At 37.4% G+C, this 10,619-nt stretch overlaps 1 long non-coding RNA gene across 1 annotated transcript; it reads right to left on the reverse strand.

Moving 5' to 3' along the window:
- Positions 1-4,321: 4,321 nt before the first annotated feature.
- On the reverse strand, positions 4,322-5,713 carry LOC148800821 (uncharacterized). Its single transcript, XR_016068603.1, has 2 exons — positions 5,319-5,713; positions 4,322-4,776 (listed from the first exon to the last, which is right to left on the reverse strand). It is a non-coding gene; the product is annotated as an uncharacterized LOC148800821 (long non-coding RNA).
- Positions 5,714-10,619: the final 4,906 nt, after the last annotated feature.

Raw genomic sequence — 10,619 nt, forward strand, 5'->3', positions numbered from 1 at the left:
AATCACCTTTTTAAAGATCTCTTGTCCATTTAAGGCAAAGATTTATAGAATTAGGGTCTCTGCTTTTATCCATAAATAGAAATGTTATAACTGTGAAACAAAAATGTAGGATTACAAACTTAAAATTTCCTGGAATTATGAAAATAATGCACTTCTCTCTCTCTCTCTCTCTCTCTCTCTCAGGAGCCAAAATGTCCATTTGTGAGGGCTTTCACGTAGGTAGCAGTTTCTGGTTTTGTGAGGTGGGCCCCACATGGTCAGAAAGCTTAAATATGCTTCGTTAAGGCAAAAAGTTTTCTAGTTAAGCCTGTTTTAGGGGTTTTTGTAACAGTTAAAGATGCTAAATTGAAAAGCTTATTGCTTTATCTTTCAGTGAATAAGATTTTAAGGCTCCATAATGGATAAAATTGAAGTGGCTAAATCACTATATGTTTGAAAATTTTATTGTTTCGTTATTTTAACATTTAAAAGACAAATAAACAAGTCTTTCAGTTCAGCGACTTCAACCATTATCAAATGGCCCCTTGGTAGTTGCTTAAAAGCAGCTGAGTGAAAGCACTCAATCCAAGCTGATGCCCTTCGAAATGGGTTAAAAAATTCTATCTAGTATAAGATTGGGCTGGCCCAACCTCCCGGCCCATGGAAACTAAAATTGGCTTTAGGTATAATGTAGGCTTTTGGTAAGATGTGGATCTAAAATGTATCTTAGAATCTCTTTCCCTTACATGATATTGTCATGGTTCTAAGATTTGATTTACCCAATAACTTAAACACCCTTTGACCACCACACTATAGGGGTTTGGTAACAAAGACACAGAATTAAGGCAAATTAAGTATTTTAGCAAAATGTCCTTAACAGTCAGTTAGTAGGCCTCTAAAATATATTTTACAATTGATAAAAGTACCCTCATAAACACTAAATGCAGTTTTTTCCTTCTCAAATATTATTTTGTTTAAGCTTCTTCTTAGACCTACTTTCAAATTTTCATTCCCACCACAAAGCCTTTTTTTTTTTCATAAGAAAATGTGTCAACTAATGATAAAAATGGATCTTTGAAATGATTTAAATCTATGGATTGATGCATACTTATTGATTTTCAATGACACAATATTATAATCACAGTCATGGTTTTTAAAAACGACCCAGAGACCGAACCGGTCAGGGGTCTGGTTACTGGGTCGAACGGTCTGACCATTTGAACCAAATTGTTGGCCTGTTTTGGCAAAAAAAAAAACAGTCAAAACTGTTTGAATGGTTAACCACCCGGGTCAGCAGTTTACTGACCAAAATCAACAGTTTTGGGCAAATATCTGGTTTTGGGGAAAATCGAAACCGGTCAGATGACCGGTTTTTGGGTTTTTTGGTTTGACCGTCTGGTCCAGTCCAGTTTTGAGAACCTTGATCAAGTATATAACCACCAAAATATTAAAGAATAAAGAAATTCGTTGAGGAAGACAATTTATATGTTCTTCATATAAAAACATTTCCCACTTGATGCACTTGAAATTAGAAATCAAAAGAGATTGAAAGAAGATTCTTTTTTCTTTTTATAGTAAATGGAGACTTTTGGAAGGGTATCAAACTTTTTTTTTGGTTGCAATTGCTTATAACTAATAGTCACTGATGTTGTCTTGAGCTGGATGAGCTGAGGTGGTTCAAGGGCGAAATGACTTGATCCAACGACCAGCGATCACAAAAGGTCAAGGGCCCTGAGGTAAATCTTCGGGGAAAGATACTCTAACACTCAAATTAGTGAGTTCACATCAGGCCCCCACAAGGGAGTATCTTATAAAGTCCCACAGCACATCTCAGCCATATATTGGGAACATCTCTTTCGATGATGCCTCATCATTTCATCAATATATTTTCAATACATGACTGGAATATGCTGTGGAACGTTGTGGGGCGCCTCCTTTTGGGGGGCTGATTTGAATCGCAAGTTAGTACGAACAATGAGGGGGTCTGTCAGGCCGAGCTAGCTGTACTTGTGGGTGTAAGATGAGTTGAAGAGTGCTAGAGAGCTTAGATAGCAGGAGAGTATAGTCTTAACTTGGATGGTGTGCCTTTATATACAAACTGTAATTCCCACCCACACTCTATCCGCCATAAATTGCTCATACATCGCCATCTTGAATTGTGAGATATGTCGCTAGTGTGGGAATCCTCGACTGAACTGTTTGTCAACGTGGCATGCACAATTCACCAAGGATGGGATGAAGAGAACCTGAGCTGTTGCACCGACTTGGGTGGTTAGCTTGCACTCGCTGATGTCCACCACATGTCTCACCTGTTGCAAGACATGTAGTGTTTCTTTGGCACCGCCTTGTTGGTCACACATAACGGCCTCATGGGCCAACACGTCATGGATCTTCAGCTCGTCTAAGCAGGGGCGGAGCCAGAGATTTTTCATAAGGGGGGCAAAACCTAAAAAGGATTTGGGAGTGGGGGGGATAAATAAATATGGATGGCCATAAGGGAGACCAACTATTGGAGTATGGAATAGAGGGAGAGGGGAATTTACAATCACAAGTAAGGATTTCTGAACCATAGGGGGGCCATGACTCCTCTGGCTCTACCCCTGCGTCTAATCTAGGTGTCCCTCCTTGACTCGACCATGTGACAGCCCTCGTTGGACATGGATTATGGCTGCTCAGTCTCTGTAACTGTAAACTAATAGGATCTCTTTACTAGCATCATCATTAATATCAGAGGGCCTACTGTAACGGTGGGCCTTGGCGTCACGGTTGGGTTACTCCATTGCAAACTGGGTGACAGGATTCAAATCTTGAAAATAAACTCTCTGTATGTGCGGAGGTAAAGGCTATGTAAGTAAATCTGTCCCCCAGACCCCACATTGATGGGAGTGGGAGCCTAGTGCACATGCACCGGGCTGCTCTTTATCAGAGGGCTTAATGTATTCATTCCTCTTTGTCTTGGACTAATATTTCACCTTTTCTTTTTATAGCTTAGAATGTTTGGATTGACATATTTGTTCCATATGCTTAGCCTTCTTCGTAAATTATTTATTTCCAATAGTAGTTCCACTCTACGAGCTGTCTGAATGAATATGCTTATGGGAATTATAAAAAAAAAAAAAAACTCGAAAAGTGGAAAATGGAATCCAATTCTGTTTCTTTCTCAATTCCACAGAATCCAAATTGCTAGCCCCTTCACGAATTGCAATAACCTCCAACTGAGGATGTCGGGCCCTGGTTCAGTCCGGCCAATGTACAATCCTATGGCCCAGCCCAGAAATTTTGTCTCCATAAAGACTATCATTTGGTAGCAAACCTCTCTCTCTCTCTCTCATCAACCACTGAACTAGCCTCATAGATCTTACAATCCAATAGCATTTTGAGAAACCAGATTCTTTGTTCCATGGTTTATAATTAACATCATGTCAAAACATAAACTGCTCATTGCTCATTCTTTCTCTGTTCTATACATTTCGAATTCCCCATTCAGAAGAGTCGACAAAGAGGAAAATAAAGGGAAGAGTCACTTGTTTTCCATTTTACATTGAGTTCTTACCAACTCCACCTCTTGTCTTACCCATCCTTTCTGGGTTCTGGTTCTTTTATCTGGCTCACACAACCCCGTATTGGTTTTGTTGCCTTACTGGTGAAAGACCAAGAATCCATTAATAAGAGAAAATGTTTGAGTAATTGGAGAGAAAAGGATGAATAAAAAATCTGAAGGACAAATATACTGGTTCTGTTCTGCCTGCCATCAATATCGACTGTAATTGGTCATTCATTCTAATGATTTTCTTTTTAATTTTTCATTCATTGAACAAAAGAAAATCCAGACTAATTAGCTTTTCTCTGAGATTGGAAGGAGGCTGTTTTTCTAATGGCATGTGACTTTCACCACAAAAACTATTTATTTATTTTTTATTTAAAGATCAATGCATGCATGTCTTTACCTAGCTAATAAAAAAATATAATGTGTCTTCACAAATATTGGAAAATGAAGTTTTTTTTTTTTAATTATTATGGCTAGTTTAGAAGGAGTACAAATATGTAGAGTGCAAAACCTTATATTTTATACCTATTTGTACTGTACATATTTGTACTTATACTTTTTCTAAACTAAGCCTTATAGGTATTTATAGCCAACTTCTTTCTGATCCAAATGATCAGAAAACAAAAATGGCAGCTGGTTACTTAACCCACCAAACAAATTAAAGTCCAAAGTCTTGCTAATTGGGCTGAATATTGAAAAAAAAAAGTTAAAAGTATTTTTTTGAGCATATAGTGGAATGAGTTTGGAGACTCTTGAAAAACCTCCACAGAGACGCCTCTGTAGAATCATTCAAAGTGAGAAAAGATGTCTTCATGTCAGTATTTGATCAGTTAGAAGCTTGGAAATAAGTAATATAATGTTTCCATTCTTATGCCCATACACCAATATTGATAGTGATTCCAAAACAAGAAGTACTGAATTCTAATGCTCAGAGGGGTTGTGGGGGTGAGACTCTCCACTTTCTTATTTTTGCTAGTAGGCAGTAGCCAAAACTCCACTTACTCAAAACCAGTATTGCTTTATTAGCTAGTTGCAGAAACTGCTCCCCTTGTGGGGAGGTTCGGATAGTGGCTGTGGCGCCCTGCATGGATCAATCGGCCGGCCAGACAGCCTCGCATGCATTTGGTCGAACAGCATGTACGCACATATATTATAGACAGAACAGATGCATCATGCATGCATATATGCATTGTGTATCCAGCCGAACTAGTCCAAGATTTCTTGGTCAGAGCCTCAGAGGGTTGATGAGCCTGCAGAAACATGCATGGTTGCTACTAAGGTCAAAGGATGCCGAGATGGGTTGGAGACTATGGAGCCTGGCAGGTAGGGAACAGGGGCCCAAGTTGAAGTCACCTGGGTCTGGGTGTTGCTTTTAAGGGCAGCTCAATGGGGCATGAACCTTCCACAGGGCCCCTAATGGACGTGCATGATGGAACATGTCTGTCAAAGATTTTCCAGCCAACCATGATTAAACCCTAACTATTGTTGTGGCCTACACTAAAAGTCAGAATGCTTTTCAAAACAAACCCCAGTAAGGTAGATGGGGAGGTGATAAAAAAGCTCAAATAATCTGAAACAGTTGATGGGAGGTTTTGAATTTAATTTGTGATGACGAAGATAGATTGAGCTGCATGAGAGGAGATCTTTGTGGCAGATGGCTGATATATTTTTTTCTTTCTCCTTTACACTAAATAAACTATATATAAAGGAGCATACAGTAGATATGAAAAAAGGTAGGATTCTCGGAGATCAAATCAACTGATAGGAAAAAGGAAGATGTTAAAAATCTCACCTGACGATTCTGAGCCTACCCACGGATCCACCACTCCCAAGCACCTCCTGAATTCCTGATTCCTCAAGAATCAAGTCAAACTCTCTCTCTCTCATAAACTAAATGAAGAAGACAAGCAATTAACCCTTGAAGCAACGAAGAAACAACCCAGCTTGGGTGCAAGTTGGGAGGCTAGAGAGAGTGAGAGATTTTCTACAAAATAAATAATGTCACATCCAGAAAGAAATTTTGAATTCAGAGCGTGCACATAACACAGATGGACAAGCACAATAGGGACTTTAGTCTGTGTTGATCGTTGTTGTTTTCCTTTTCCTACAGAAGTTTCCGACAAGTATTAATGAAGGCACCTTACTTAAACCCATCAGCTCCATCCTTTTAGTGTTGTCATCTTTGGTATTAAGACTAATGAAACCCAGAAATGGGCCATATTCAAGATATGAGAGACAAGCACAAAAAGAAACAAAATTGTATCAGAGAACACTATTTGACCATCCCTAATACATGTTAATAATTGCAACAGGACAAAAATTTCATGATTCCCCAATCCATAGACTGGATTTTCAGAATCCTCCTTGTGATAGGGGAGTTGGGGATGTGGGTCCCTCTTTGATACCCACATGGGTCCTCTGATTCCTCCCCCACCATCCATTTTACAGGATTAGGCCCAGTTAGTCAGCCCTACCTACCTACTTGAAATGTTAGAACTTTCATCCAACAGATTCACGAAAATGCCATTCAGACAAAACAAAACTTATTCTATTCTTTTATCCATATCTCACCAATTCCTTAGTCTTAGTCCTAGGTTCTCATTCAGGGTTCTCTTAACTTTTTCCTTTTATTGACGTTTACATGTAAAACACATGATAATATAATATAATAGAACATAAGTGGTCAACTTCCTTTTTCTGCTCCAACTTTTCTTGAATCCAAAGTTTATTAGGGTTTTTAATTTAATCTTTTGCCTTTATGTGCATTTAATATTCATAGCCATAATATAAGTGGCCGACCCTTTTATTCAACTGTCTCTTGAATGGTTGAACCACCATTTCCTTAGTTTATTAGGGTGTTTTTTTTTTCTTCAATATATATACATGTAATACACATGAATTCATGAGTGGCCAACCATTTTTATTCCACAACCTTGTCTCTTCAACCATCTAATATGGCCTATCACAAGCTCCAATATTGACCAAACCATTTCCAACTATATCCTTCACAATTTTGCAACAATTTTGTTCCATGCCTTCCACAAATCACAACTACCCACTCATTCATCAAATTGAAAAGATAAGCACATAAGTCTCGTGGCCATGGACCATGGACTCTTTTTATGGCTCATAATTCAATATCTTCTTCTTCTTTAGATTTGGTATCTATAAATTCAAAAAGGATATTCCTTGAAGGCTTGAATTAGTTGTCGAAGTATAAAGAGTGTCATTTACTCTTACTTCAGAAAATGTCTATTTATAACTGTTCAAAAACTGTTTGGGTATTGGAACCATGAATTATAACTTTTTAGAAATTGTCCACTTAATATCTTAATTAAATTTTGGATAAATGAATTATAAAAAATGACCATAAATTATAAATAGTTTTGTTTTAGAGATAATGTCACGTGCAAACGCACGTATACGTTTACTAGTTATATATAAAAGAAGGAAGAAAAAGAAAAAACAAACATGGATATATATCAGGGGAACTCAAGAAAAGAGACAGGTGATTGGGTGGATGACATGGATTGGATTGACAAGAAAAGAAGGGATTGAAAGAGGGCCAAGTAGTTACATGTAGAGAGCAAGCAATTGCGAGATTTGTTCGCTGTGCTGGCACAACCGATGCTGACGATGGACACGTTTGCAAGTATTACATGGGTCCAAGGGTGCGTTTCTCCTTAACACATAGACATTCGTTCAGCTGCCAGGGGGAAGGGGGGACGCTATCCACATGTATGAGTCCCCACATACACGATGGCTCAACCCTATCTATAAGGGATGGATTTGAAGAGGAAAGAGGTGGGGGCCCATTGAACCTAGCTGACAATGTGTCATCCACATCTATAAAGGAAACAAGCCAATGCTTATGAATGGTCCTTTTGGATTGTGTCCAACGTTGGGTGGACAGGGTGGTTGTGGGGTCTTAATATGGGTGGATTTGGATGACAAAGATAGCTGCTTTTGTTGTTGGTGATGACATAATTTCAGTTGGGTAGACCCCAACAAACACAAACTTTTAACAATTTCACCTATCTCTCTCTCTCTCTTTCTCTCTCCATATTATTTTAGATAAAACTCTGGTATGAGAGCAAGGTTCAAAATTTCAATATACAGGAAAAAAATGTGTATCACACGTTTTAAAGGGATAATTTTCAATTTATTATTAATATAATTTTTATAAATTTCACAGCTTAAATCAAGATACCTCTAATTAAGAAGTAAAATGGTATTATCCATAGTTTAATAAAAACAACTTAGAAATAGAATCGTTTTGGCCATCGGTTTTTTGGTCGATGGTTCGAATGAATGGTTCGTTCTGATAAAAATAAAAAAATAAAAAAAAATTAAGAATAAAAAACAGTCAAAAACCATTGAATGGATCGACGGGTCAACCGCCCGAGCCAACGGGTTCTTGATTGATTCAACGGTTTTTAACTAGGGACCGGATTTGGGATAAAATGGACCCGGTTGCCTGGATGGTTCCCAGGCCAAATAGTTGGACTGTCCAGGTATACATTGATGAGTGTATCAGTAGGTTCTTTGTCTTCTTTTTAGTTTTTTTTTTTTTGTTTCTCTAGACCTGTTCAGGGAGCCGGTATAAGGTGTATCTACCCTTGAAACAGGTCATACTGTGATACGTTGCAAAATTTTAATCCTTAATTGAATTTGTTTATATCGTTCAAATGATTTAGCCACTTACATCCACAAGTCAAAAATAAATCTCCAGCCTTGCCTCACATATTACTAGTTCATCAACTCTATTGTAAAGGATGGACAGGAGATAAAATATGCGGGTTGGGCAATTTACCATGAATGAAAATATCAGTTTTTTATATATGGGAAAATCTATGATACAAGAAAGATATGGTATCTTAAGAGTTTTGACCAATCAAAATTCATCCATAAATTTTGATAAATAGCACTTAATTGGCTATCATGTTTATGATTACAGTTGATTGGTCAGAAGTTTTTTGAATATCATATCTTTTTGGTATTAGAGTCAAACCCTATATATACATGGGATTATATGGGGCTCACACCATATACATGTGGAGCTTAATAATTGGAGACCACATCTGTGCCCCACAATGCCCCACAACACATCCTCACCGTGTATTGGAAACATTTTCCTATGATGTACCAGAGTCGATGATATCATCATCGGGAGATGCTCTCAATACACGGCGAAGATGTGTTGTGGGGCATTGTGGGGTGGAGATGTGAACTCTAGTAATTGATTACCAACCTACTACTGTACACAACTTTGTCTCCAGCCAATCTGAACTCATTGTAAAAAAGGTGTAGCCCTTTGGATTGCAAATCTTGAACCCCGTTCAACTCTTACTAGGTAATTTTCACCAACGGTTAGGCCTCGGTTGACTAATTGGACCCCAGATCTTTTATTCACAACACACTACTTCTGTGAATTGGGAATATCTCCTCTTCCAGAATACCATGTAAGAGGATGAAATGTTCCCCATATGTGACTGCGATATTAGAGACCAGATCTTCTCCTCACACCTGATGCCTTACAAATGCCTCACACGCACATTCTATCATGCATTGGGAATATCTCCTGTACTTATTGATTATTATTCATGGGAGATGTTCCCAATGCATGGTAGATGTACCTGTGAGGGGCAGATCCCGTCACACGATGTTACTGTGGGTAGATGTGGGCATGCAGGAGATTCGGGCTCGACTAACTGGGTAATGTGATGGAATCATTGTAACTGTCCTTGTAACAGTCATTTTATTGTGCGAGGGTAATGAGAAAAGACTTCAGATCTCCTGCTCACACCTACCCACAATACACCACTCCCGTGAATTTGGAATATCTCCTCCTGTATAATACTATGCAGATGATGAAATGTTTGACATGTATGACCATAATAAACGTGGGCAGGAGATCCGGGCTCGTGAGAAAATGGTCCATGCATGACTGTTACGCAATCTCTGAAACAAATAGTTGTTACCTTATAAGTGAGTTCAACATCGGGTACAGGTTTTAAGTATTTCGGGGGCCCATGTATGGTCCACCTTATTGCTTGTACCTGGGTGGAATGAAAGAGACGATAAGCGCAGAAGAGATCTGTTATCATCTAGCTCCGACAATGTGCAATTGCTGAATCCGAATTAACTGAACGCTTAAGGGGGCGTTTTACAACATGAAAATTTTTTCTATGATTTTTGCTTTCATTTGTTTTTGGGATAGTTACATTAGAAAAAAATAAAAACATATTTTTGAATTCTATTTTTGTTTTAAAAACATAGAGTATAAAATCATGTATTTTATATTATTTTGTATATATTTGTATTGTACATATTTGTATTTATATTCCTTTAAAACTGAGCTTAAAGTGAAAAACAAGTTGGATTTGTTTTAAAAAAAAACATGTTTTTGAAACCAACAAAATATTGATTTTTAAAACAAAAACAAATTTTCTAGCATAGAAATTATTTGATTTATAGAGCTTAATGTTGAATAATCAGTTGAAAACATGTTTTTGAAATCAGATTCAAGAACATGTCTTTTGTTTCAGTTTTGAAAACAAAAGAAAAATGTATACAACCAATAACATGTTTCTTGTGTTTTTGTTTTAAGAAAACATATGTTTTCAAACAAGATTGTTTTGATTCTTTTTGGAATCAATAACAGGAAAAACAATTCAAGTTGTAGAATGCCCCTTAGTTGTAGAATTAAATGTTTGTGATTTTCACATGTATTTTATGACTAGTGTGAAGCATTATTATTGATTTACATCATGTTGAAATGCTGATTCCTTTGGCTAATTAAGTATGTATTTGGTTCCGTGGGCATTTATGGATAGGCCGTTTATTTGTAATTTTTCACTTTAAACATTTCTTGTTTTTGTTGTTTGGTTGGTTTCACTCAAAACATTTTTTATTCTCCACATCAGATTAATACCCATTAAAGTGTGCCACATCAGCATTTGGTTTCAAGAAACACTGGGGCATTAGGGGAAATAAGAATTTGACGTTTCCCCAAATGCCCCATGCACAAAACTTAAAGTGTTTCAATTTTCTATTATTTATTTGATAAACGGTGAAAACAAACAGTTGTTTT

Source organism: Nelumbo nucifera, chromosome 4 (assembly GCF_055504915.1).
Source record: "Nelumbo nucifera cultivar China Antique chromosome 4, China Antique-T2T, whole genome shotgun sequence".
In the NCBI taxonomy this organism is placed as follows: Eukaryota; Viridiplantae; Streptophyta; class Magnoliopsida; order Proteales; family Nelumbonaceae; genus Nelumbo; species Nelumbo nucifera.